Below are 25,238 nucleotides of genomic sequence, written 5' to 3' on the forward strand. Positions count from 1 at the left end.
CTTATTTTCTGCCACTAGGTGGCATGATATGTTTTTTTTTCTGCCACTCCTTTGAAAAGGAATCTGTTCCTGTCCTTACAGACAGACAGACAGATAGACAGACAGACAGACACACACACACGCACACACACACACTCATCCATTCTTGGAGGACATCTGTCATTTTAACTGCTATTAATTTTGACTTGGGGTATCTGTAAAATACTTCACATCAAAATCAAACCTATTACTTTCCACTTTTTTCATTACATGGTTTCTGCTCCTCTGATACATGTCTGTTTCGTCTAGTCTGTATGGGAGGAGAAACTAGGTTTGGTTTCAGTTCCTGTTTATGCTCAGTGCAATAAATGATGGACAAAGTCTCTTCTCTTTTTTTGCCTTTTGGAGAGAAGAAGAGAAACAAAGTTCTAGTTGATTCTTAAGTGGCCACGTATTCATCCAATGTCTAGTAAGAGGTAATCATGTAATAGCGAATTATCGATTAACAATATTTTGGCTATTACCTAGCTTAGGATCTTCTTATTTCCCATCCCAGAGAACATTGCCAAGTGGAGGTCCGAGTCCTGAGGAGCAGCTATCTGTTTAAGTGAAAGGAACTGGCAAGCCTGACATGCTCTGAGAGGCACTGGAAAGGCTGAGGATTGAGCAGAAGGAAGGGACTGAAGTGAATTTTCAACTACTTCCCAGGGTCATCAGCCTCACCACCTCCGGGATTTTCTGAGTCATCAGGAGCTTCAGCATGTGAGGTAAAGGAAAGAAACGGCAAGAGCAGGACTTACAGACTCCATCCTTTTGAAGTTTATCTTTCAACCGTGTGTCTTACTTTATGGATGCTTTTCCGTCATCTCTTTGTCATTCCTTCCCTCATCCTCTGCCTTAATTTACAACTCCTTATACTAAATGTCACAGCTTTCCAGTTTTTAGTACCATGTTTTATTATTTTCAACAGAATCATCTTTTAGAAACAAGCAAACACACATTTATGGAAGGTCCAGACATGTAAAAGTTTGTTTCAACCTCATCAAAACATGGAAATCACTGGGGAGGGATGAGGTGTTTTTTTGTTTGTTTGTTTTTGTTTTTTTTTTTTTAAACACGCAGGACCGAATTCACGCCTGACCAATTAAGTCTTAAATTCTAGGGCTTAAGGTGGGACATTTGAATTTCCAGAATAAGCATAAGCTCTCCAGAGTATCTTGATACACATTGAGGGTTGAGACTCTGAAACGCAGTGATATGTCACGTATCGCCTTTCCCTTACACCAGCATCTTGGTCTTACGGAGTTTCCTAGCGACTTGTACTGAAAACTCAGCCATCTTTACCCTTCCCTCTTCTGTACATGTGTGTAATTAGTCCCCACAGTCTGCCTCCTTCATCTCACTAATGTCTTATAACGTTCCACCTTGTCTCTTCGTCAACACCATCATCTCCATCCAAAGCTTCCCACCATTCTCTCTCCCCAACATTGTTGTATTTAGCTTCTTTTGCTGATGGTTGACTTGACGATTTGTGTAGCACTGTCAAATGGCAAAATGACAAGAGGAAGAAATCAGGATAGGAGAAAGGGATATTCCCCTGGGGAATAAAAAACTCTTGTTCAATGTGTAATATAAAAGAAAATCACCTCCACATTTCATTCATCTGGAGGAGAAAAATCAGCATCCAAGAGCATCACCAAGATAAGTTCCTTTCTTCCCTCTAGCAATATATTACTGAATTACCACCTACTGACCTTACCAGAAGGGTAAGATCTATGTATCTCTTGTTCACCATTTTATCCCTGGGGGGAAGCAAGAGGTTTTGTTTTATTAATTGAAGCTACACTAATTGTAAGTAGCAGGAATCATTTTTGAGAGAACTTCTACAAAACAGGCAAGGTATAAGGCTATAGAGAGCAGTGGTTGAATTTAGCCTGGCCTGAGGAAAAAATGGCAAACAAGCCCGAGAGAGCCTATAGGGCTCAAGGCTTCTTTCTTGGTGCTTATTTTATTTTTCTTCTTTGCTCCATAGACTAGCGTTTTGGGCTTCTCAGGCCGTTATGGTATTATATACCTGCCTTCTCCTCCCAGTATATATGAGACAATTGTAGCCACAATAAAAGATTAACGTGTTACTTTCTAACAACCTTCTTGGGGACAGAATCTATTTGGCCCAGCTTGAGCGACATGATCAACTCTGGCCAAGTCAGCTACAAGCTCATGGGGGGTAACTATGGCTGTTGGAGATCTACCCCTGATGGACCTTCCTAAGGTCTCCAAAAAGGAGAATCAGTTTAAGCTGGGCAGATACCCCAAAGATGTCTATTGCCCTGACATGCGGTAGGGATAAAATAAATACTTAGAACACATAAATGAATTAAAAAATGAGTGAACCAAGAGACCCTGTTAGTTTGGGGTAGTCGTCTAATTAACAGAGATTGATGGATACAGGACAATTCATTAAGGAGCTACTTTGTACGAGAGACTGTGCTTAATAACGCAAGGAATAAAAGCTGGAAAAGAAGGTAGCTCCTGACCTTAAGAAGAAAGGGGCAAGAAGAAGTATCATTGATATATAAGGAGAATGGAGACAGTGACAAGAACAACACCAAGTGTTATGGATATTCAGTCAATGGATAGGTCATAATTATCATTGTGTTAGTTAAGTTAATATCAGCTGCCCAGAGATCTCAGTAGATAAACAGAGAAATTCAATCGGCAACAGAGGGTGGGGGATGGGAAGGGGAGCAGACTCTATTGCACAGTCTTTAGGAACTCCAGCTGTGCCACCTCCAGCATGTGGCTTCTTCCATAATCTGAATTCTGCAAATCAAATCCAACCAGCAGAAGAGACAGTAATGGCTCACACGGCAGGGTGTTAGGACTTCTGCTGACAACCCATTGGCCAGTCTACCATCACATGGCTATACCTCACTGAAAAGGAGGCTGGGGGATGTCATCTTGCTATGTTCAGGAGGAAAGGCAGATACATTTTGGGAACTTATAGCTGGTGATGACCATAACAGGATTACAGTCAGGGCAGTGGGAGGGAGGAAAAATCAGAGGAAAAAAAAAAAAAAAGTATTAAAGGATTGCTATGTGAGATCATCTTTGAGGAGTGCATCTCAACTGTTGGAGAAAAGAGTTGTTTTTAGGAAAAAAAAAAGAAAAAGAGGATAGGGGCAAAGATACGGAGTTGAGGGAAATAACTGTTGGGGGAGTGGTAGATATGGAGTAGCTGAGTTCAAATGTAACAAAACCCAAAAAAGGTAGATGTCTTTATTTGGCTCTTTCTTTTGAAAACATCTTTCTGTAGAACTAAGAATTTATTTTCCCGGACAATGGATTTTGGCTAGAAATTATACTGAGAATTAAATAGCGAGGAGGAAAGAAAGTTTTAAGGAAAAATAATGAACAAAACTTGATTATAAATATCTACCTTGATTATATCTTGTATTCCCATTCTTCCCATCTTCATTCTACTTTTGAGAAAGAGAGAGTGTGAGCGCGAGTGGGGGGAGGGGCAGAGAGAGAGAGGGAGGGAGAGAATCACAAGTAGGGTCTGTGCTGTCGGTGCAGAGACCAACACGGGACTGGATCCCACCAACCGTGAGATGGTGACCTGAGCCAAAATCCACAGTCAGATGCTTAACAGAATGAGCCGCCCAGGTGCCCCTGACCGCTTGCATTCTAAAAGTTCTTATTCATTTAAGTGATCTCTACACCCAACGTGGGTCCGGAACTCACAACTCTGACATCAAGAGTCGGAAGCTCGACCAACTGAGCCAGCCAGAGGTCGCCTGAATTTCTGCAGTATAAAAATTTCCAACTATCGTCATTTTCTTTTAAAATACCAAGATAGCTTTATGATTGTGTACAGAAGCGGTGCAGGTTTATTTGTCAAGATGGAGATTTAAAACAATCAAGACCAATATTAATATATTTTTATTTTTCCTACCTTAATCTTCTAACTGAAGTCAAATATATCCATACAACTGTATTTATATGTAAATGTTTTACCTTGGATGGCATTAATCTCAACAAAATATCTTAAGAGAATAATGGGAGGGTTTTTCCTTTTTGTTAGAATTTCTTTTAAATCAGACATCTGGTATTTGGTACTCGACTTTTATTAGACCGATTGAGCACTTTTAAAGGGGGATAAATCATATGACTTTCATTTTAATTTTTACTGTAATGGCTTAACGTAGCCAACATATGCTGAGTAATAGCATTAACATAAAATCAGTAAATGAAGGATTACAATCTGTCTGTGTTCAATTTTGCAAAGACACTAATTAGAGAAACGTTTTTCAGATCAGCAATTTTTAAAAATTATAATAATATAACATAAATGCTTGGGTTTTAGCGTGTTGCTATTGGGAAAGAAAAAATTGCAAGGGAAGTGAACACTTTCGATCTGCTTCTAAGTTGTGGAGAGCCTAGGAAACTCATTAGCATGACCCTGTCCCCACCACCAGAAAGCATTTGGACAAACAGTTTAAGCCATTTCACAGTTATTTATTTGAATTAGAAATATTAACTTGAAAACTAGAATGATTTGAGTTGGCCTAAGGATGATGGAGGTTTCTCAACATCATAAGGAACATTCATTTTAATTTTCTCATTTGACTAACTTGGATATAAGAAAGACTTTCTATCCTATTTCTTCATTTTTGGCAGCCAGCCAGCTATGTTCTATGGTTCTCCTTATTGAGGTGCAAAACAGTGTTTGGAATTAAGCTGGAATCTTATTTACAGATTTAAAATGTCTTGCTGAATGTCCTTAAATATGGCACGTCTCTGTAATTTCTACGCAGAAATCGAGCAAGAAGGATATTGAGGCAATATTTACTAGTTTCCTTAAATTCCTCCACTTATGAGCTGCATAAACAAGAAAATTCAATGGGTTAGTCTTACCACAGAGATCCTAATTATAGATACTTCGGGTTCATATATATGACCACTAATTCAAAGGAGATTTTGACCAGTAACCTAAAACGTGGCAAATCATGCTGTAAGAGATAATTTTATGGCTTGTAAGATAATTTGGAGAGGTGTTGCTCCGATGAAAAGAATAAAAGGCTTTCCATTCGGTGAGACAGAACATTATGACACTTCTATCCATTTTAATATCATGAATAGGACAAACACATTGCATTCATTGAGGGTTTTTCAATTAATAAGAAACATATATTGGTTGTATTTTGCTGTTTGTAGGCCTTCACTCTAGTCATAATTTCTTCATAGTGCAGAAATCCAAAACAAGACAAGCCAAATCACTGGCTCCATTTGCCAAGTCAGTATATCCAGCCTTTGAGGAACTTGCAGAAAATGGTTTTCAGAAATGCAAGCATGTCTTCGCCCTGCTTTATTCCCTCAAATTAGTCTCCCTGATATCTTAAAGGTCCTAAATTTCAGCCATTTTTGTTCTCATTTTTTTTGTTCTCTCTTTTTCTGTACAATCTGGAGCAAAGACAGCGTATAGGGAGAAATCTCACGGGGTGTCACAAAGACTCCTCCTGCGGTGTGCCAATTTGATCCGTTTTCTTCTTAGACAGAGAGTAATGGCCACTACCAGATTCATTAGAAACTAGACAATAAGGCAGGAGAATTGCATTAAAAGATATAAATATATGTAATGAAAAAAAAAAGGTACTGAGTCTGGTGTGTTTCCTTAGTCTTTCTATTTTTATATTATGTTTTATTTGAATATTGCTCTTGGCAAAACAAAAATACTATAATATACATGATTTGTATCCTCAAGGAGTTTATTATGAGACAATAAACACACCTGAAACAATCTATGAGCAATTCAAATAACAAATAACAAACTGAGAAATTAAATATAATTATTTCAAGTAATCAAATATGTGTGATACAGCTAATAGTCAGGACATGAGTGGGAGTTTATGAGTCCAGTTTATGTGTGGAAGTAACTTGAGTTGGGCTTTGGATTATCTAAAGAAAAGAGTGAAAGTCCAGAGGTTGTCACTGAATGGATGGAACAGAGAGAAAATTCCAAGTATGGTAAGCATTGATGTGGCAGAGATGACCTTGGGGAGGCCAGAGTATCACCTTGAGTGTGCTGAGTCAATGAGGACATTTCTAAGTTTATTTAGCATCCATCAAAGACTCACACGTGAGGCCTTTGGAAGGGTGTGCGGATATAACCAAAGAAAGGGAAACAAAAGATCTGCATTGACTGCTTTAAGATTTGGGCTAAGTCTAGCGTTATTCCAAGTATTTATCCCTCGTCCTTTCTGTTTCCCAATTTTCAGACACTACCTGGTGAAATAAAATAAAAGGAGACGTTTTTCTAAACTTTTCCATGCATTCTGCTGCATTAATTTACATCTGAGTAGCGATGCCCGTGAGCAGAATGGAGCTGTAACATCTTTTCACCTGCTAGGGTAGTTCTCACTGAACAGACCTTTGTGTATTTCTTTACACCCATCAGTCTCTACACACTTGCCAGGGGTTTGGAGCACGTGACAGTTTTGGTAACTGGTCCAACTTTCTTAGGAAAGTGCAACCACTGGTCGTCTCCCAATGAAAACTTTCCTCAAGTGTAGGTATATATTTTGTTTGGAATATTTTAACTGGATTTTTCTCCCCAGAGAGAAAAAGTTTTCATTACATAACATACAGTCTCAACATGTTTGGATCAGTATTTTCTGTCCAGTATCTATGCCTTTTAGTCTCTTTATACTTGTTTATCTCAAGTAGAGGCATTTGACATCATGAAGCCACTGGAATTCTCCATCATGGGGAGCCATGATGTCATAGGGGAATTGGACAAGCTTAGCTCAGAACAGTTTCAGTGAAACTTACTCATGTCACATCTTATTCACTTAGCCTTTGAATTGCTTCTTTGTATCAAACTGAAGGGCTTTAGTTTTTCTAGTTAGATGTAAATGACAGACAATGCAAAAGAAAGCTTAAAAATGGTAAATTCCCTTCAATGCACATTTTCTCCTATATCAGATCCCAGGTTTTCTATCCTAGTTGTTCCTAAGTAACTCAAAATGTCCACAGTTGTGTTAAAATGAGGAAAAGTGAAGTTCTGATTACTGAGAGTAATTACAGAGACAGTGATAAAAGAAATTGGTTCTGTTCTCTGTGCAGTGTTCCAGGTTAATGAATCTAGCATAGAGTAAGATGTTATTTTGTATGCAATCACAACCCTTATCTGATTTGCCTTCCTGTGGTACAATGATGAGGATTAAGCATTGTAAAATGTACATATGCTACATATTTAATTTAGCTTGAAAAAATACCATTTGATTCTACCACATAGCCCAGGGCTAGCATTTCCCTCTCTAAGGCTAAAGGAACCTGACTGAGCATTTTCAAGGAGCAATTGCAATTAGAATTTCCTTCATAGACTTTCCCGAAAACCCAATAAAAAGAAATAGAAAGGCGAGGCTGAGCCTATTACATTTATTGTAGGCCCACTGCCTGCTTTCTATTAAGTTTGACAGTATTTATTTTTGAAGCTAGGATAATGTACAAAACTGTGGCTGTAAATATTTTCCCCAAAATATCAAATATCAAATACGCAAACCCTAAATAATAATAATGAAAAGTGTGGAAAGTGACAAAGCTCAAATTCTCCTCCCTACTGCTAAGTCTCAGAAATTCCACCGAGTGGACAGACACTGATACTTCCTGTCTCACTGTAAAGTCTTTTGGTGCTTAGATTTAAGTCTCCACTGAGCATTTTGAAAACAGATGTTGGAAATATTTCTCCATTATATATTGCCTAAATTGTATCCTGAATAAAAACTCTATTTCTTAACCAGTTTAAAAAAATTGTCCCCATTTTTAGTCCATGATGGTATATCAATTGCATTCAGTTAATCCATTGCTGTTCCAATAAAATTGTGTCATCAGTTATGAAATGGGGGTATGTTTTATGAAACAATTAATATTTGTATTATTACCTGTTAAGAAAATTCTAGAAAATTCAAAGGAGTTTTTTTCCCCTTTGAAGTCCAGTGTTATAATATTTTCAGTATAACTGTAAACCTGTCTTTAAAAAGTTGTTACTTATAAATCCATTTTCCCATATTATACGCCCAAATTCTAGGCCCTGTCCAAAACTTAGTATTTCTCCCCTACATTTTCTCTTTTGATAGCTGGTCATGTGAAAAAAAAAATTATGTTTCTCTAAGCAGAATGATTTTTCCAATGAATAAAATCTTAGTCCAATGTCCCCAGTAAGAACCTGACCAAGTAACCTTTTTGGTATGTTGTAGAATTTCAAATTCTCCTATGCGCAGAATTTCCTCACAAATGTAGCAAAATTACTGTTCCTACTTTTCAGGGTTTTTTTTGTTTTTCGTTTTTTTTCCTGTTTTAAATAGCGGACTTGAAATGACCAAATCTGATTGTCTTTCTTATGGACTATCTTTATTATAATACGTATTGTAAAACTTCAAGCTTCGTCATTATTAAACTGGCTATTACTTCTGATATTACCTTTTAAGCAAACGGTATTCATTTAAATTTGGGTTCTGTGAATTTTTGATTTTACAAGAACCCTTTGGCTTCGGAAGGGGAATGAGAACATCTCTGAATTCTTCCACCCCTCTTTAACCGTGGGGCTCAATATACTTTCCACTAAAGGAGTGAGCATTGTCAAGTAGTTAACATAAGCCATTGGAAAAATCCCTGAACTTCGTATGGGCAGAATAATTGCACACAAATGCATTCAGGAATCCTATGGAAAATATAGTGCTGTTAACTGGCATGGTTACAGCACAATTTAGCAAGTATGTTAGAACAAATTACCCCCTTTAACCGTAAGCCATTCTGTTTCACGCTTTTTAATGAAGGCCTGTGCCACACACCAGAATACTTCTCACCTCATTACTACTCATAAAAAGCAATGATCCATTCAAAGGTTCCTCATATCTCCCATATGAGCGGTAAAGAGCTTCGCCTCTCATTCTGGCACAAAAGACAAGGAAGCTTCTTCCCGTCCAGTCTTTGAAGTTGATCGTTAGAATGTTTACCAGATAAAAGAACTCAAAAATTTATCTGCCTTATCTCACTGTTGTCATGGGTTAATGTTCTACCCTTCCCTTAAAAACAAAACAAAACAAAACAAACAAAACAAAACAAAATAAAACCTGAAGACAGATCTGTTCTTGTTTCGGGAGTCCATGAGATTTGCGAGACTGTTAGTGAAAATTTTTCTCCTTTAGTATTCACAAGGCATTTTCAAAGAAACTCTAAAAAGCAGGAAGAACTTAATGGGCCACTGAAATACAAAGTATGGATTCAATAAAAAGGCAGGCAGAGAAGAAATCTGGTAGGCCAGTTTAGGAGAAACAGTTCAATTTTTAAATTAAACTATTTTCCCTCTCCCCAGAGTAGCATCCAAAAAAAAAAAAAAAAGTTGATTATCCTATTCTTGAAACATACTAGCTTTTTATATCTGTTACTGATGGACAGATTTCACCTAGCCTGGAATATTCTCCCCACCCTCCATTAATTTCAGGGACAATATATAATACTATTCAACATACATTTTTTATGTTCGATAAAATTTGAGGTGAATGCATGGTTTTGGGATGGGGGTGTAAGTGGGGAAGGATACATGTTTTAATATTTTTTTTTCCCAAAGGTATTACAGGGCAATTCCAACTACAAAATTTTGTACTTCTTTTTTTAAAGCTCCATGTAATAGGAATGAAAAAGCCTATATACTGAAGAGAAGGAAGATATCGAAAAATATTGTGTGTACAACTTTACCGCAGTTCAACCAGCAAGAGAAACAGTTGTTTATCTTTATCACACAAGAATTTTCAGTTTGGCCATTAGCTTAATGGTACCCAACAGAATCACAACATTTGCAATTCAAGAAAAAGCCCACGCCAGTCCTAAAATAATTTGAAAGCAGAGAACTAGCAACTAAATTCCGTCATGTAACAAAACACTGAAATCGGGCGCGTGTTATAAATTGCAGTGATGTTTAAAAACCCATTCCTCTGCAGGAAAAACATGTTTTCATGTAAACTTTTTGGTGACATTTCCAACTTTCTTTGTGGTATCGCGGAAAATATATCTGATCACCTGATGCAGTGCTGTCAAACCCTACCAAACACTTAAGCTGAGCAGTTTCTAAATTAAATTGGTACTCTCCAGGCGCTTTCCCAGAAACGCGAGCTCAGGTCGGATCACACTCACCAAGCTACGAGAGGGAAATGTCGGTACTGTACTTTAATAGGCTCTTGGAAGCACGTGCTTGCAGAGACCAGTCGACCCCGGCAATAATAGCTGCACAGCTTTGTTTCATTTGAAAACATAAATCTGTACACACATACTTAGTTAGACATATATCCATGTATACAGAAAAAAGTTCAGCTAATAATAAAAGAAAGGATGAACATTTGGCACTGTAGATGTTGACAGCATTATGCAAACTTTTCAATATTCCCTTGCATGCTCAACTTTAACTTTTGTTTATAAAGTCCACTTAGACATAATTTACAACTTCTGTTAACTTAAGCTGGGTTCTGTAAAATCTGTCTAAAAAAATCAGCCCAGAGTGCTTTTGAGATGTTACAAATATATCTAGATATCAAACATGGAGCCGTGCAAATTATATCCATTTTGGAAACTCTGGGTTTGTATTTATGTACATAATATATTTCAGCTCTGATGTTCTAACGTGATGAAGCAAGTCTTGCTTTTTTTTTTTTTTTTTTTTCCCTGCCTTTTCCAAGTATTGCTGTAGTATCTATGAAAGAGAATTAGGAGCTCAAGAAAAATAAAATGAGAGGTCCTGGAGGTTGTCACTGTTTAACAAATTATTGGAGTTCACATTTTGTAGAATGATTTGGGGAGAAAGATTTAAAAAAAAAAAAAAAAAAAGGCCAAGCGAAACTTCTTGCCAATTACCTGAAGTTCGTAATGTTATCATAGTATAAAGACTTCAGTACTTAAAAACGTTACAAAACTTTATCTGTTCCTTCCCCCCTGTACAACAATTGCAGAAATCTGAACTTCTCATCCTTCGGGACTAGTTAGAAATGTCGAGGAATTGAGATTAAGGGAATGGGGTAAATCCCATCTCTTTATTTGCTCTTCCAAATTTAAATTGCTTTTGAGATCAAAGAGATTGAAGCTGCTCTCAGTGTCCACATTTTACAGTTGCAGAAGAGCAAAAACACTCAGCTTCATTGTTTGCTCTCCTTGCTTTCATCGAGAGAACAGCCTATACTTTTCTCCCTGAAGTAGCCGTCAAGAGTGAGGCGCCCAGAGTGGTGCCCCTTTGACAACATGGCAAAAAAAAAAAAAAAAAAAAAAAGAGAGCATACTCAGTAAACAGTACACATTTTCAACAGGCTTTGGTCAGAGTGAAATATTTCCAGCTCAGGAGGGGAACTGCAGGGCTCAAATGAAATGTAAAATAATGGAGAATAAAATAACTTGATTATATATATTATATTATTATACATATAATATATATTATTGAAGTATAATTACCATACAGTGTTATATTAGTTTCAGCTGTACAACATAATGGTTCAACAGTTCTATAAAATACTCAGTGCCCAACACGATGAATGTAGTCTTCAATGGCCACCAAAGAATGTTTTTATGATTTTGTTGACTATATGCTCTACTTTTCATCTCTATGATTTATTTATTTTGTAACTGAAAGTCTATACCTCTTAATCCCCTTTATTTCACCCCTCCTCCCACCCACCTTATAATATTTTAACGATATAGCAATTTTTCACTATGAAAATATGGACGTAAATCAAGTATTAATATATAAGGGGGGACGAATTCCATATGAAAATACAGCTGGATACACACGCGGAGATCTTCTTACAGGAATGGTAGGCTCATATTTAACTTTGGCCAATAAGAGGTGCTAGACAGAGTTTGGAGAAGAGAGAAAAGACCAGCTTCTTTTGTTTCTATTCTCGATTATGCACCAATAACTCTCCACTCTGGAAGCAAGGAGTTCCAGCTTCTAGCCTTTTCCCCATTCTCCGAGAACCAATCTCACCATGTCCTCCCAGGTATGATCAGGATCTGCTGGTCAGTCCCTTCCTTTGAGATCTGGAGTCGAGCTCTGGCCTGTCCTCAAAGCTTCCAGGTCCCAGTTACCCCACCCACCTCCCTTTGTTCTCCCAGCCTTAGGGGCCCCTGCTCTCTGCAGTTACTACCTCTTGCTGAATGCTTGTGAAGCAGTTCCCAGGTCTCTCTGTTAGAAAAACCAGCCTGGTTTCTGTTTTCCTTTTGGACCCTGGCTGGTATACCCACTTTGCTCCACAGAGCAAAGAATTCTTAAATTCCTCAGATCACCAAGGCTCTGCTCTTGACTTGCCACATTCAGTTCTCTCTGCTAGGTATTTTTTCTGTCCCTGTTCTTTTACCATCCCTCTTTTACCACTTACCTCTCAGCTTTTGCCCAGGTAACTCCTCCTTGAAAGGTCACTTCCTTAGGGATCCTTCCCTGATCCTAGACCAGATTGAATCTCCATCGTCTCACCTTTATAAGACCAGTTACCTCGCTTTCTTGCCCAACATCCCTCTTCTCTCCCTCCTCCGTGCAATGCGAGATCAGGAGATGTATTTTTTTCCTACCTAGTATCAAGCACATTCTAGGCAGTCAACAAATATGGATTGATTATTGATTAACTTAGCTTCTTATAATTGAAAAAAAAAATTGGGTACAGTTTTTCAGCTAAATTCTAATTTTAGATTTTTATTTTTTTTTCCCCCTTCCTTCCTTCGTCCTTTCATTCCTTCCTTCCTTTCTTCTTTCTTTCTGGTAGAGAATTTACTTCCTTTATAATCTCTCTCAGGGCCCCCCTCTTATTCCTGGTGCCAAGGTGCCCTAAGTAAATATGCTCTCTGAGTGAAAACTGTGTGCTTGCTTGCTGAGCAAATACTGTGTTAAGGAAAGTCCTCTAATTTTCCTTCCAACGGGATGACTATCCCAAGCCTCTCTCATGTTCTGGAACTGTCACTACTTTTGCTTTTGGACTTTAATTTTCTGTGTGCCTGCTACTGCCTTTTCCTGCCATTTCAAGGATTCTGGTTCCGAATCTACAAGCACATAGAAAGGCTACTTTCAACTCAACTGATGCACCCCCTCCTGGTACCTAGCTACCTCAGAAGATGGCTCTCTGCCATTAAAGAAGAGTCCAAGTGAAAAATTTACAAAGTTGTTGACATTTCTGTATTAAGGAGAATATCCAAGAAAATATTCTTTGTGGCTCAGAGAAAATAGCGCTTTTGCCATTGTTGCCAGCGCTGTTTTCATACAAACCTGCAACATAAAATAATTTTATTTACACGGCTCCCTTTCTTTCTTTCCCCACACCACTAACCCATGGCGGTGGTAAACCCGAGCGCATCGTTGCCTCCTGCTGTTGTGACAGGTTTTCCAGGTAGTAGCTGTGCAGGTGAGAGTAGTTTTGTTCCACCCCCACAGTAAGTTTCCTCTCTTTGCCCCATCTTCTCTCGGGAAAACGAAATGAAAAGCCAATTCATTAGTAGGTACTACAGGGCTAAGGAAATCAATTTTAAGCAAACAGTGCCTTTGAACTAGAATTTTCTTTCTTTCTTTCTTTCTTTCTTTCTTTCTTTCTTTCTTTCTTAATGTCTATTATTGAGAGAGAAACAGAGTGTGAGTGGGGGAGGGACAGAGAGAGAGAGGGAGAGAGAGAGAACCTGAAGCAGGCTCCAGGCTCATTCGGCATGGAGCTCAATGTGGGCCTCGAACTCATGAACTGTGAGATCATGATCTGAGCTGAAGTCAGACGCTTAACCGCCTGAGCCACCCACGCACCCTTTGCACTAGTGTTTTCTAATGTCACTATTCCTAAATTGTGCCCTTTGGATATGACTCCATAGCAAAATAACAGATATTTGATACCTTTTTTTTCTTTACTGGACTGCTGGGAATTTGCACTACTTCTGAAGGTCCTGTACTTGATGGTGACCAAATATAGCTTCAGATTTAATTTGTGGGGCCTTAACCCGAAGGAGAAATCCAATGATGTTTTTTAGATATTTGGGGCCTGAGGTAGCCTCTGGGGCTGATACAAATCACTGCTTACTTTGTCTTGAATGAAGTCTGCCCAGAAAAAGAATCTTGAGTGCGTTACAAACATTTACCTTCTAATGGGTTCCTATCTTTTTCTCCACTCATTTGGTTAGACAGGAAAGAGTATGTCTTCGTAATACTATCACTTACGGATCTGCTATTACGTGCCAGGTAATGTATATATCCTCTCTTACACGATCCTGACAGCGTTTTAAACTAACTATTGTAATCTCCAGTTTGTTTTTGAGGAAACAGAAGCTTAGCCTGGGTAAGTAGTTTTCTAAAGGTACATGGTTAGTTAAGTGGCTTGACCGGAATTTAGACCCACACTTGGCCTCCAACTCTTTACCCTCTGTCCTTCTCTACTAGGTTGCACTGTCTCATTGTTTTTCCAGTGTGGAGCTTGATTGGCAACTAATTTTATGACTTATTTGTAAGTATCTTTTTTTTTTAAGTGTTTTATTTATTTTTGAGGAGAGAGAGAGAGAGAGAGAGAGAGAGAGAGAGAGAGCGGGGGCGGGGCAGAGAGAGAGAGGGAGACAGAGGATCCAAAGTAGGTTCTGCACTGACAGCAGCCAGCTCCATGCGGGGCTCGATCTCACGAACCTCGAGATCATGGCCTGAGCCAAAGTCGAATGCTCAGCCAACGGAACACCCAGGTGCCCCTAGGTATCTTTAACTTAACTTTCTGACAGGGTTCAAGGTCACTTAATGGAATTTTGGCCAGACTCTGATCTACAAATCCAGTGTCCTGCTTACATTCTTGAAGATTGGGCTTCGGTAATTTTATAGGCTCTTGTGTTTTACACTATAAATAAATTTTGTTCTGAATGTTTTCAATGAGTCTAAGCAGACTATTTGCCTGCCCCTTCTATTCAGATCACCGCAATTGTTATGGAAACAAAGAAACAGAAAGCCTTTAAACCTATATAAGGTGTAAACCCATGTAAACCCTCTATTGTTTCTTCTATGGTGTGTAAATACACATAGGTATAAGATGTTTATAATGTTAACACATTAGCTTTCAAAGCATTTGCCAAATTTGGGACTTCTCTATGAAGTGGTATATTCCTAGATGAAGTTAAAAGAAATTCTCTTCTGATTCTTCCAGTAATCTTTTACCTAGGCAAGAATGGAGATTCATGAACCTGTGACAAAATGCTAAATATGAAACCCCCTGGTCATTTTGAACAGGAGGTAGTGGTGTGCCAGAATCTGCTCACACTGGCTCACAGGAGCTGATGGTTAAGTACTGAAGAATTTTGTGAGCCGGTTGTTAAACATAGCCATTGTTAAAAATCGGATGATAGAAACTTACAACTAAACCAATTATGTTACACACAAAGGCAGTAAATACTCAAAATGTATTACTTCCTAATTAACTTACTATAGTGTACTATTATCTATGCTCTTGACATAACATATGTCCACTGTCTCTGTATGGTAGGAACGCCATATAAAGTTGTGCTACTGTAGATTTCTTCTCAACTCTGCCTCAGGGAGGCATGTTAGTAGCTTGAACTCCATCACTGTGGAAGTGCTGAAGCCACAGAAACTGGCAAACGCTGCGTATCATGGTTTTATGTATTGGGGTATTTTTTTTTCCGATGGCCCAGACTTCAGGCAATGATGGAGGAAATGTTCATAATGCAGATCATATTGAAAAGTGTATTAGATCTGTGGCTGTTCTATTGTGCATAACGCAAACTTTGGTGACAACTTCTTCTAGTATTTGCAAACTGTTAGGAGAGTCAGCAGAGGAAATGTCCATGTCATTGACAATGAGTGAGGTTCCAAAGTATTTCTTCAGGGTTTTTACTTTCATATTGTTTGTTAAGGTAAAGAAAAATTCTAACCAATGTTCATGTTGGAAATATATTCATTCATGGATTGTAACCAGAGAACAATTGTGGACTTAAGATTTTGGCAAAAATCGACAAAAAGCCTCCTGTGAACATAAATTGGCTATATGAAATTTGAAGAAGAAAGGGTTTTAGAAACTTCATTACTATTTGTAATTTGTATGCTACACATTCTTTATATCAATAGAATTTATCATAAGCAATAAACATGCACACACACATTTTATTTTCTTCTAGAGAGTCTGTTGTTATACGTACCAGTATACTACTGACGAGAGGCACATGCAAGCCTTATCCAGATTCCAGTTTATTCTCTTTCAGTTGTAAGTTTACTGTCTGCCTCTATGGGGCTGAGGATTGTCCTTCACCACTATCAGTTAGAGTATTAGTATAGGTAGTTTAAGAAAAGCATGTCTTACAAAGGCTGCTGGTGAAATCTATCGTGGAATATTAAAAGTCTTCTAAATGTCAATGGATGATTTCCCCAGAATGGACAAACACCTCATCCTGCAAATCTCTGGCAAACTTCCTTCCTCCTGGAGCACACATAGAGTGCAGGGTATTTATAACATCCAAGAGAGCTTTAAAAAGCCTGTTGAATTTTGTTTTCTTCTGGGTACAATTAGTGAATTGAAGAGCATGTGAAATTTTTCAAAATACTTCCTTAATCCTTAGAAGCTTTAGTCACCAGCTGTCAACGTTGAAAGCCTTGAGTGGTAGAATCTTGAAGAGATGCTTTCTTTATTTTCAAAATGTTAAATTTCTACCTTTTTTCTTTCATTTTTTCTCTCTACTTTTTTGGCGTCTCTCTTTTTTCTTGTATTGAAAATGTTCATTCATTGAAGACTTTAACTGAGAACAGAGGCATTGATGATTCAGAGAAACATAAGAATTCATGGAAAGTTACCAAAAAAGAGCAAGAAAGCAAGGCATAACTTTAAAAATTATTATTTTAGATACTTACTGTGAAAGGGAAATGGAAAATGATATTTGAGTAATTATTTTAGAAATCTTTCTAACTTGTTTATGTACTCAGAACCTCTGGCACTTTAAACACTGTAGGTAACCTATGAAGAAGTAGTTGTTTCTAATATAAGAATGATGAATGGTTTAAAGGGCCATTCTATTCAAAATTTTATCTCCTACATGCTCCTGGGACGATTTGCCCAAGGGTTAATAAGGTACGTTTTGCAGACACTGTTAGACCATGCTTTTCATTTCCAAGACAGTCTGTATGTGTGCATGTGTGTGTGTGTGCGTGTGTGTGCACGCGTGCCTGTTGGTGTATATGAATGAATGTGCACAAGTACTTACAATAACTATCTTGAGAATCCTCGTGAGTCTAATTTCCTTTCTGGTTATAATTTGTGAAATGTTTTGTGACATTATACAATGGGAAGAAATTTAAAATAACAGTCCCTATTTGTTTAAAGCAAAAGCAGCTTGGTGCTCATCATGTGGTCAGTAAGGCAAAAACCACTTTTGTTTATTTGTTTGTATGAATCTAAATTCTTATGATTGTCCTAAGATCTGCATAGTTAAACAACAGTTTCTGTTTTCCTAACAGCAGAATTGTTCTCTCAAGGATAAAATCGAAGTTATCCAACAGTCCTAAAGAGAAAAGTAAAGTAATAATCAAAAGAATGAAAAGTACCGTGATTAAACAGTTGAACCACCTTGATTAGTAAGCTGTTTGGTGTGTGAGATCTAACAGCAAAATAAAGGTAAAGAGAAATTCATTTCCTACTCTAATATTCAGAAGATATTCTAGTGTGGTTCTAGAAAAATTTCCTGCTGTAAGAATATTTCTGAGAATGAAATCCCTCTTTTTAAAAATTTTCTTGCATCTTAAGTCCTAAAAGCAGTATTAATATTTGCTAGAAAATACATTTCACTTTATTTTGAATCCGTCTTCAATATATATTCTCTCCCTACTTTTCTTTAGACGACACCTGTTACACGAAGCTTGGCAAGATTTAAGTTGAGGCTTGACAGTGAATTAGTTTCCCCAGAAACATTTGCCTCTCTCATTTCACGGACCTAATGACAAGAAAAATATGCAAAATTGGTCACCTTCCCATTGATCCAAGTGACATCTTGCTTATCTTTCACTTATTCTACTTTAGACTTCTCTGGTTTTGAGACCCTTGACATATGAACTTAACTCATGTTTTATCATCTAAACAGTATGAAACTTGTCCTTTCACTTTCTCTCTTAACAGTGGGGGTAGGTCCAAGGTAAGCCAGAATGCCAGTTCTGGGGGGAAGTATTGTTTATGAGTCTTCCTACTGGATTTATCTGAGGTAGGCTTTCAGTATTATATGATAATTTGCATCTCTCAATTCGGGTCTTATTTTTCATATGTTCAAGGAATCCCATGATTGTCAGGCATCCTAACATCCCACAAACCCAAACACTTCTTTCTTTAGTAAAGAAACTGAGATCTAAAGATCTTAAGTGATTTGCCAACCTCATGAAAATAATTTGGAGCAGGGCAGAGAATAGAATACAGATTTTCAGGCTTCTATTTCTGTTATTTCTACTACTTCATGTGGCCTTTTCTGAGGCCTAAATCATCTTCTGTGTGGTTACTCCTTAGAAATGAACTAAATGCAAATCAGAGAATTTCAGTATTTTTAATATTCATTTGAGAGTCTTAGCTATTGGATTGTTAGAACATGTTCCACAAGTCATAAGTGCAGGGTGGATAAAGTTATGATCTGTGGCAATGATTACTGACTTTCTGAGCCCCAAATAGCCTCTTATGGGAAGAATAAAAATAATTCTAGGTTTCCCTGGATAGAATTAATTGTACATTACAAGTTCCTAAGATAAAGAGGCATTTTGATTCAATTGGGTTTCTATCTCCCTTCCCGTCTCTCTTTTCATACCAGTTGAGGTTCTGCCACCAAAACATTCAGTCCTTGAATAATAAACCCCTCTGACTCCAAAGGGAGCCAGCCAGCTTGAGTTTATGACTTTCTAAAGACTCTCACAACACTAGAAATGGAAAGTACTTTGGAGATAATCTCATCCACATCTTTCATTTTACTGACAAGATCCAGCGAGTTGAGCTGGCTTGTTAAGACCACAGATATTAATGGTGCCACCGCTACAACCTGGGATTCCTACTTCATAATCCACTTCTCTTTCCACTACTCCATGATATAATGAGATGGTTAATACCCACAGATGGTCCCTGACTTACAATTTTTCAACTTTACGATGGTGAGAAAGCGATAGCATTTAGTAAAAAAACATACTTTGAACTTTGAATTTTGATCTTTTCCTGGGTTAGGGGTATGCCGTGCAATTCACTCTCGTGCTGCCGTTCAGTGGCAACACGTCGCAGCTCCCCGTCAGCCGTTCTAGGGTAAATGACCGATACACACAGCCATTCTGTGCCCATACGACCATTCTGTTTTTCACTTTCAGTGACGTGTTCAATAAATGACAGAATATACTCAGCATTTTAATATTAAATGACTTCGTTAGATGGTTTTGCCCAACTGTAGGCTAATGTCAGGGTTCTGAGCACATCTAAAGTAGGCTAAGCCAAGCCATGATGTTCGATAGGTTAGATGTATTAACAATGTTTTTTTTTTGCGGGAGGGCTCCTGGGTGGTTCAGTCGCTTAAGTGTCCAACTCTTGATTCAGGTTCAGGTCACAATCTCACGGTTTTGTGAGTTCGAGCCCCACATCAGGCTCTCTGCTGACAGCGTGGAGCCTGCTTGGGATTCTCTCTCTTCCTCTTTCTCTACCCCTCCCCCACTTATGCTGTCTCTCTCAAAAATAAATAAATAGGGGCGCCTGGGTGGCTCAGTCGGTTAAGCATCCGACTTCGGCTCAGGTCATGATCTCACGGTCCGTGAGTTCGAGCCCCGCGTCCGGCTCTGTGCTGACAGCTCAGAGCCTGGAGCCTGCTTCGGATTCTGTGTCTCCCTCTCTCTCTGACCCTCCCCCGTGCATGCTCTGTCTCTCTCTGTCTCAAAAATAAATAAAAAAACATTTAAAAAAATTAAAAATAAATAAATAAACTTAAAAAATGTGTTTTGGACTTATGATTATTTTTAATTTATGATGGGATTGCCAGGACATAACCCCATTTTAAGGCAAAGAATATCTGTACTTTTTTTGTCCTAGGTAAGAAGTAGAATTAAAAAAAAAAAGTGATAGTCTGTACATACTGCAGGCATTTTTGTTTGAATTTACTATGAAACATGGATGCAGATATCTATAATCTCATTTATCCACATGGATACAAATATGGAAAGATTTTCAGTTTCATTACATTCAGCAAATCAATTCTTCAGCATTTTTCAATTATCACAGTAGAAGTTGAAGACGCTGCTTCTATAATTGTAATAAGTACGGTGGAAAGTTTTGGGCAGAGAAAACATCTCTGTTACATTAAATCAGTGATTATTCAATGAGAAGAAAAGTACAACCTATTCATTTGTTTCACTTTGCTCCAACAACTTCGAGGCAACTAAAATATATGTAAATACCAAAGGAAATTGATTAGGTATATGTTGTTTTCATGGCCACTGTGTCAGGGGCAATTGTAAGTGCTCGTTTATTTCCTTTTCTTCCTGAGTATACAGCATAAGTATATTTCCCAGCCTACCCTACCTTTAGATGGGTTCAGGATACTGAGTTTTGGCCAATGAAAAACAGAGGCAACATATACCTTAAGACCTGGTACCTGGTAACCCGTCTCATGATCCCCACACTCTATTTCTCCTTGTCTTCGGCTGGACGCAGAGGATATGGTAGAGTAACATGAGTTCTCACTAAGGTGGTAAAACCACCTTAATCAAAGACATTTATATTAATAAAAGACATTGGTCTCCAGTTTTCTCTTCTGTAGAGTGTTTGTCTGGTTTTAATGTTAGGGGATGGCTCCCTTAAACTGCAAATGATTATGGTAAGTGTAAGAAACAAACCCCTGTGGGGTCCCTGGATGGCTCAACTGATTAAATGCCCGACTCTTGGTTTTGGCCCAGGTCATGATCTTAGGGTTCCTGAGTGGGGCTCTGTGATGACAACGGAGCCTGCTTGGGACTCTCTCTCTCCCACTCTCTCTGCCCCTCCCCTGCTTGCTCACTCTCTCTCAAAATTACTAAGTAAACTTAAAAAAAAGAAACACAAAACTTCTGTTGTATTAAGAGATTAGGTTGTTAGTTGGCATAACTGTAATATAATGGTGGAATCTTTATTTCCTGGAAAAGTTTGTGTATAATTAGTATCATTGCTTGCATAAAGGTTTAGTAGACTTCATTAATGAATCTTTCTTCTTCTCTTTCTCCTTCTCCTCCTCCCCTACCTCCCCTTACTTTGTCCTTCTCCCCCTCTTCCTTCTTCTTTAAATATTCATGGCACTTTTAAGGTTACTTTTTAATTGAGTGAGATTTGGTGGTTTATGCCTGTCATGAAAACCATGCATCGTTTTCCTTGCCTATTTACTTGTTTGTCTTCCCCATTAGATCATTATAGACTCCCTTAAGAGAAAGGTAACTGTACTTTATTTTTAAGATTCCAGATCTGAGTATACTGTGCCTACACGGTAAACATTCAATAAATATTTCTTAAACAAATGAAGCGGCGGATGAATTTTTAGTGGGTCTGTGAGGAATTTCATAGGGGAAATCCAGAGATGGATCAAGAGGGATTAAGATAAAAAAGAAGCAGAAGCCCACAAAGAAAGAGAGCAAAAACATAATCAAGAGGAGACGAGGGCAGGGCATGGTGAGGGAATGGCGCAGCGTATATCTTGGGATATTGAGGTAGAACTTAAGCTGGATTAAGATAAGCCAGAACTAAGCCAAGGGGTTTACTGAACAGAGGAGCTTGGATGTTAGTCTGTGTACTCTGGGAAGCCAGTGAAGGTTTTTGAAAAGGGGAGTTCTAAGAACTCTTCTGTGTTTAAAAAGATGTTTCTGGTGGCACAATGTGGGACTGATTAGAGAACATAGAGACACGAGGCAATGAAAGCAGTTAGGACGCTGCTGAAATACTAGTTTATTGACTAAATATGAGGACTCCAACTTGGCCATGCTGGAGGTGCAAAGAAAAGAAAAGAGATTTTTTTTTTCAAAAGTAAGCTCTTTTTTTTCAAAAGTAAGATTCTTAAGATCTTTTCACTTGCAGCGGTGGTAAATGAAGAGATGACGGGTAATCCTGAGTTTGGGTGGACAGTGATGCCATTAACTAAGACACAACTTGCAGGGAAAGGGCGGTTTTGCTGCAAAGAGGAGCCATAACCACAGCCAAATAGCAGGTTTGGGGACTCAAGAAATTTGAAGAATGTGAAGCCACATGTGTAGTAGTAAAAGCCAAAGCCACTGAGATAAATAAGAACAGTGGATGGGAAGAAGCCCTAGGAATGGACGAAACACTCCATATGCGTAGAGGAAAAAAAAAAAAAAAAAAGAAAGAAAGCCGGTGATGTTCAGGCAGAAGAAGGAGAAGAGACGAGAAAGCACAGAGATGTGATTGCCTTTCAAGAATACCTTTCAAGGTAATGCTGCGGACTGGGAGTAGTAGAGCCATTAAGAGGCGAGAGCCATGAGTCGGGCAGATTTCCTATGGAATCTCTGCTTTAACGTCTGTACAGTATGAAGGCGATCTTACGACGTATCTCATACGGCTGTTGCAAAGAATAAATGAGAAATAATACCGTTAAAGCGCTTCTTACATTGCGCGGCATATAGTTAGCCAGCAGTAGTATCTACTATTATCAACAATAGTAAAAGATGCTGCAGAGAGGTTGAGAAAAATGAAGGTAGAGAAGCAGAGGTAAGTTTTTCTTCTCTGGAAGGCAAGGCTGGTTACAAACCTGTTGGGACTACTCTTACTCAGACATGGGGTTTTCATGTCTTTCTGGAATACAGATAACTTAAAACGCTCACCTGCAGGATGTCTGGATGGTGTGTGTGTGTGTGTGTGTGTGTGTGTGTGTACCTGAATAAAAATAGTTACTTCTAAATAGGTCTGATAATTTACATGAAAAGAGGTTCCAAGGAAGATGTCAACAAGGTTACTGTTTCTCTATTTCTTCTGGAAAGATATATGAATAAATGCCTTAAAGAAATGAATCAAAAGCAGATAGATTCTAATTTAGCTTTATTTCTTTTCCGAAAATTAACTTCTTTCATCACAGCATATTACTTTTGAAAATGTGTATTTATTTTTGAGAGAGAGAGGAAGAGAGAGTGCGAGTAGGGGAGGAGCAAAGAGAGAGAGGGACAGAGGATCCGAAGCAGGCTCTGTGCTCACAGCAGAGACGCAGGGCTCGAGCTCGGGCATCACAAGATCATGACTTGAGCTGAAGTCAGACGCTTAACCAACTGAGCCACCCAGGCGCCCCTACCATGGCATCTTACATTTCTTCTTATTGCTTTAAAGCAAATAAATAATTTAGGTTTTGATCATGATTTGAACTTTGGCCAGTTTGCTTGTGAAACCAGCCAGGAAATCAACAAAAGCCAGAAGCCTCTGAATTTTCATGTTCAAATAGAATCTACAAAATTAAAAATCATTTAGCATTTTGATTTACCATTTGATAGTCTAATCAAATTAATATTTAAACATTTTTTTCTGTGGAGTTTGGAAAGCAAACTGTGAAATATGAGATAGAATCTCAAAAGTTGGAGCATCGTTCTGAAAAATGTAGTTTAAATGTCATTGAATGTGTGGAAAGTCATTTCAGTCAGAAAAGAATAGCAGGCATGCTCAGCTACATCATACAGCACATACGTAATTTACACACATGCGTCGTGGGTACTGATTCCTTTTCAGGGTGAATGCCCAAGAAACATGCTTACCTAGTAGAGACTTTTAAGCTTTCCCACCTATTTTGTGATTTTGGCAAAGGAAACACAACTGCTTACCTTTCTTTCTGTTTGGTTCCACATTTATTTCAGTAGAGCGAAATGACTGGCTTTCCTCCAAGGCACCAACATAACGCCTCCAGAACTGAAATCCCTAGGTTCACTCTTCTGGCTAAAAAAAAAAAAAAAGATAAAAAACCAAAAGCCATTTTTAAACTTTCTTCTTTGCTAACCTCTTAAGGCACAATAGCAGACCCTACCTTTGATTACTGATGCGGGTCTACTGTGGTCATCAAATATTACACAATAAACTGTTTACATAGCAGTCCTTTTTACAGGTTTTAAATCTTCCCAAGCTGCCAGTTTCTGAAGCTGAGTCTGCCAGCTGGCAGACAGAGAGGTGCTTGTGTGCTAGTTGATTGAGGTAATTAACAGCCCAAACTGTCAGAAGGTGACAGCAGGCAAAAAGTTCTTGCCCCGGGGTCACAGCTGGACTCCAACAACTTGCTCCTGATTTACCAGTAAAACTAATAATGTAAGTAATATTCGTATTAAATTATAAAATCAAGGGTCAAACTAAAATTCTGGTTTGTACCACAAATTCACTAGCAGCAAATTAGCGATAATGTCTTACAGTGACTCTGCCCTCTTAAACGACCGCAGGGAAAAATCAGCAAGTACCCCTTTTGGCAACAATCTGTGGGTTTGATACACTTAAAGAAGCCAAGTGGTGTCTTTCACTTGGATTTCTTTCCATAAATGTAGCTATTAATAGGATATTGTTTAATGGTTAAGAAAATACTGCCCCCCTCCCCCCAGGCATTAACAGATCATGCTTAGAGCAGGTTTGCTTACATGTTTGTGATATTGAATTTAGTTTTCACTGTTGTGTGTTTGGCCGAGCGCAGATATTAGATGATGCTTATCATCAGAGTTATACTTACTTAATTTTGCTTTGCATTTCACATTGACCCCTTTAATTCAGTGTTCTATTTTCCTACAGTGAGCTTGGGTGAGAGGTAGGGGAAGGTAGAGAGTAGATGGATGGATAGACACACAGATTGATAGATTCAGATACACATCCTAAGCATATCTTTTAAAGTGGTTTCCATTTTTAAGGTATAATCATTATTATCAGAAACTTTTCAAAATTTTAAGAGAAAAATTCAGGGCCTGGCTAATTTGAATGAAATCTTAACTTCCCAAATTTTGCTATACCTTTCTAGCAAAAGTCACATTTGATGTTACAAGAGACATAAGCAATTACAACTCCATGTAAACATTTTCTTTCACATATCCATAAATTCCTAGACATCGTGTAGCATCATAAACTTATGGTCATCTAGAAAACAAGTGTTAGGTTTGTTTATTTATAAAATCAATAAAAATTACTTTTTAGACTTATCAAAGAAATTTCATAGGGACCCCTGGGTGGCTCAGTCGGTTAAGCCTCCAACTTCAGCTCAGGTCATGATCTCACAGT

The 25,238-nt window shown here is 38.2% G+C and overlaps 1 long non-coding RNA gene across 1 annotated transcript; it reads right to left on the reverse strand.

Annotated features, from left to right (window-relative positions):
- Positions 1-549: 549 nt before the first annotated feature.
- Positions 550-24,383, reverse strand: LOC128314413 (uncharacterized). Its single transcript, XR_008296032.1, has 3 exons — positions 24,016-24,383; positions 23,816-23,927; positions 550-1,518 (listed from the first exon to the last, which is right to left on the reverse strand). It is a non-coding gene; the product is annotated as an uncharacterized LOC128314413 (long non-coding RNA).
- Between the last annotated feature and the right edge of the window lie 855 nt (positions 24,384-25,238).

This window comes from Acinonyx jubatus, chromosome B1 (assembly GCF_027475565.1).
Source record: "Acinonyx jubatus isolate Ajub_Pintada_27869175 chromosome B1, VMU_Ajub_asm_v1.0, whole genome shotgun sequence".
NCBI lineage: Eukaryota > Metazoa > Chordata > Mammalia > Carnivora > Felidae > Acinonyx > Acinonyx jubatus.